Below are 4,750 nucleotides of genomic sequence, written 5' to 3'. Positions count from 1 at the left end.
GAGGCAGTGGAGAGAATACTTTGAAGCAGAGTGTGAAGTGGCTGGGATGAGAATCCGCACCTCCAAATCCGAGACCATGGTCCTCAGCCGGAAAAGGGTGGAGTGCCTTCTCTGGGTCGGCAATGAGGTCCTGCCCCAAGTGGAGGAGTTCACTCACGTATCTCAGGGTCTTGTTCAGGAATGAGGGAAAGATGGAGCGGGGGATCAACAGGCAGATCGGTGTGGCATCTGCAGTGATGCAGACTCTGCATCGGTCTGTCGTGGGGAAGAGGAAGCTGAGCCATAAGGCAAAACTCTCAATTGACCGGTGGATCTACGTTCCTACCCTCACCTATGGTCACGAGCTGTGGGTAGTGACAGAAAGAACAAGATCACGAATACAAGGGGCCAAAAGGAGTTTTCTCCACAGAGTAGTCGGGCTCTCCCTTAAGTATGGGGTAAGAAGCTTGGTGATCCAAGAGGGGCTCAGAGTAGAGTCGCTGCTCCTCTGCATCGAGAGGAGCCAGGTGAGGTGGCTCGGGCATCTGGTCAGGATGCCTCCTGGACGCCTCCCTGGTGAGGTGTTCCAGGAACATCCCACTGGAAAGAGACCCCGGGGAAAACCCAGGACACACTGGACAAATTACATCTCTCGGCTGGCCTGGGAACGCCTCGGGATACCCCGGATGAGCTGGTGAATGTGGCCGGGGAGAGGGAAGTCTGGGTTTCCCTACATAGGCAGCTGCCCCCGCCCCCGTCTGACTACCACTTAATTATGACGTCTCATCTTGTTTGAATTCTTGTGTGTGGTGTTCTTACTCTCAGATGTAAGTCGCTTTGGATAAAAGCATCTGCTAAATGTCTATAGAACAGAATAGATTATAATAGAATAGAATAGAATAGAATAGAATAGAATAGAATAGCTGTTAAAAACCACATTTTAAAAAGTGTTTGCCACAGTCATTGTTGTTTTTTGTTTTGTTTTTGCTAGTTACAAAGCCAATTTTAAAGATTAACTTTAACACTATTTCTGTGTGTATTTTGTCCTCATCAGATTCGGTGTAACTTTTCAACCTTAAAACTGCATTCCAGAATTGTTTGATGGCACAGTGACATGTATCATTTGCATCTTTGAAGCTGTTGCTGCCCAGCAGTGTCCCACAGCTGAGAAACTCCACTATGCAACTTTTTCATCAGGCACGCTGCATGACATTGCAGCTGAGTTTTACCTTGTGCATGCGTCACATGCTAGCAAGCAGACAGAGATAAACCGGCCGTTTTAAACAAGCACCTTGGCCGATTCAGCAAAGAAACATTAGAAGGCATTATTGGAGGAAGCAAGGAAACAAAAGAGTCAGAGAAAGAGCAAACAAAAAGACAAGAGTCAACATAAGATTTTCACTGTCTGGAGAACTCATAGTGCAGGTAGGATGCAGGATGGATGCTGAATTAGCCATTGATAGGGGGCACATCACTGGGAAAATGGCTGAAATTATGTGGTGGGTCTTTAAATAAATTCTTTCCATAGCGTTAAAATTTCTGGGTAAAATTAACTCAAAATTGAGTATAAAATTAACACTGGCTAACACTATACTGTTACTTCAGGTGACTAAACATCCTCTTTTACCTGAACATGTCCTTTTTTTGAAGTAAAAGATGCGTCTGCCGGAATTTCAAAACCATCTGGGATTTTGCTCCATCTCAACCTTAGGGGGAGTGGATCAGGTGTTGGAACGGGTCGTCCAATAATTGGAAGGTTGGCGGTTCGATTCCCACTCCCCCAGTCATCTGTCATTGTGTCCTTGGGCAAGACACTTCACCCTCTAGTGTCGGCATCGCTGGTGTATGAATGTGGATATGAATGTTTGGTGGGGTCGGAGAGGCTATAGGCACAGATTGGGTGCCATGTTTCCATCAGTCTGCCCCAGATCAGCTGTGGCTACACATGTAGCTTAGCATCACCACGTATGAGTGAGGAGTGAATGAATAATGGATACAATGTAAAAGCGCTTTGGGTACCGTGAAAAGTGCTGTATAAATCTAATCCATTATTTTTTTTTAATATGTCCACATCGGATTTGAGTTGCGTTATCCGTTCTCAGACAATGAGCAACAGGAGAGGAGGGGAAGAGGAGACAACTACCTGGTCACGTCACCCCTCTGCATTACAAGGCAACTCAAACACATCGTAACTTTGTACTGTGGAGAAAGTGTGTGTGACTCTCCCTTCTCATATAGTCTTGGATGGATTTTGCATGAATGGAGGGTTGAGGTTTCAGCTCCCTCAATTTTTCCACAGTTCAACGCATTAATGAGAACTATAACCAGGTTCATGTATTGGACTGATGGACTTGACGACCTGGAGAAGAAGCTGTTCAGTAGTTTTGGATCTGAGTGTCCAGTATTCAGTAAAGCTAGTGTAGCACCTACGTCACTGGTGGACAGAGAAATATTTGTCACTGGACCAGTACTAGGTTCGAAAGGAGTGGTAGCGGAACTACATCAAAATCAGAGTCAAGATTTGCTTATATAAGCTGTCAATTTTTAATAAACACATAAATATATGTGTGTGTGTGTATATATATATATATGTGTGTGTGTGTGTGTGTGTGTGTGTGTGTGTATGTATACAGCTCAGTTTCCACATGTGTACTCAGCTTATTACAATTCTAGGCAAAGAGGAGTAGCAACTCTTATTAATGGAAGATTTAACTTCGACATTGATAAAACAATCACAGATCCAGAAGGCAGATTTATAATAATTACATTATCTATTCAAAATGTTAAGTTATACACTACCTTTCAAAAGGTTGGGGTCACTTTGCAATGGAATTCAATAGGAAAGTGACCCCAAACTTATGAACGGTAGTGTAAATTGCAAATATATATGGTCCAAATGTAGATGATCCTCCTTCTTTCACTCCCTCTTCGCCTCACTCTATGGTCACTCAGATAACACACTGATTATAGGAGGTGATTTTAACATTATACTGGACAACAAAGTACCACAGGAGCTCATCGAGTCTGGAAATCCTCAGAAACTGTTAAACATGAAGGATTTTGGTCTCTGTGATGCTTGGCGCTCTCACCATCCCACACTAAGAGAATACACCTTCTTCTCTTCAGTTCACCATTCCTATTCTAGATTAGATTATTTCTTAACTAGCAGCTCGCTGATGAATGACATGTCAGAAATCAAAATCCATCCTATTTGCATTAGTGATCACGCACCAGTATCATTCACTCTGAGAAGTAAGAGCAATAAACCAGCAACTAGAAACTGGAGATTTAATACGTCATTACTTAAAAGACAATGGTCCTTATATCTATAAAAAAAATGACTTGCCAGAAATATCTTTGTGTTCTTTGGGAAGCAGGAAAAGCAGTAATGAGAGGGAAAATAATTTCCTTCTCTTCTCATAAGAAAAAGAAGGAAACTTTGAGAATTTCAGAGTTAGAACTCAGAATTAAATCCTTAGAGGAGCTTACCATGTCTCCCCAGAAGAACACACACTAAATGCTATAAGGAAAGCTAAACTTGAACTTAATGAAATAATAGATAAAAAAAAAAAAAAAAAAAACACCATTCTTGGAGCAAAGACTTCGCTTGAAGAACTTTGAACATGGAAACAAATCTGGAAGGTTCCTGGCTAATCAGTTAAAAACAAATAAGGAGAAATCAACCATCTCCTCTGTCAGAGATCCAGAAGGAAACATCAGCCACGACCCTGACAAGATAAATAACACTTTCAAAGAATTCTATAAAACATTATACATCACAACTAACTACAACAGATGACAATATTGATAAATTTCTTAGTAACATTAATCTTCCACAATTAAAACATGAAAATAAAATGGTCTTGGATTCCCCCCTTTCAGTCGGCAAACTCCATGAAGCTCTCCAGCATATGTCCAATAATAAAACCCCAGGTCCACATGGTCCAGGTCCAGATGGCCCAGATCCAGATGGTCTAGATCCACATGGTCCAGGTTCAGATGGTCCAGGTCCGGATGGTCCAGGTCCGGATGGTCCAGGTCTGCATGGTCCAGGTCCATATGGTCCAGGTCCGGATGGTCCAGGTCTGCATGGTCCAGGTCCACATGGTCCAGGTCCAGATGGTCCAGATCCACATGGTCCAGGTCCACATGGTCCAGGTCCAGATGGTCTAGATCCACATGGTCCAGGTCCAGATGGTCCAGGTCCGGATGGTCCAGGTCCGGATGGTCCAGGTCTGCATGGTCCAGGTCCGCATGGTCCAGGTCTAGATGGTCCAGGTCCGCATGGTCCAGGTCCGCATGGTCGAGGTCCAGATGGTCCAGGTCCACATGGTCCAGGTCCAGATGGTCCAGGTCCACATGGTCCAGGTCCAGATGGCCCAGGTCCAGATGGTTACCCAGCAGAATTCTACAAAGAATTCTGGACAATGCTGGCACCCACTTTCTACAATATGATATTAGAAATAAAGGGAAAAAAAAAACTTTAAATATGAACCTAGCTAATATTACTGTACTATTAAAACCAGGAAAAGATCCAACACTTCCATCTTGTTACCGTCCAGTTTCACTAATAAATGTAGATCTCAAAATAATCAGCAAAACTCTGGCCAGAAGGATTGAAAAAATAACCCCTCTAATAATACATCCTGACCAAACAGGCTTTATTAAAGGTAGACATTCCTCTACTAACATGCATAGATTAATTAACATCATAGATTATTCTACTCTACATAACCTGGAATCTACAGTCATTTCTTTAGACGCAGAAAAA

This window comes from Melanotaenia boesemani, chromosome 2 (genome assembly GCF_017639745.1).
Source record: "Melanotaenia boesemani isolate fMelBoe1 chromosome 2, fMelBoe1.pri, whole genome shotgun sequence".
In the NCBI taxonomy this organism is placed as follows: domain Eukaryota; kingdom Metazoa; phylum Chordata; class Actinopteri; order Atheriniformes; family Melanotaeniidae; genus Melanotaenia; species Melanotaenia boesemani.
The sequence above is the reverse complement of the archived record's forward strand: the minus strand, read 5'-3'. Positions refer to the sequence as shown.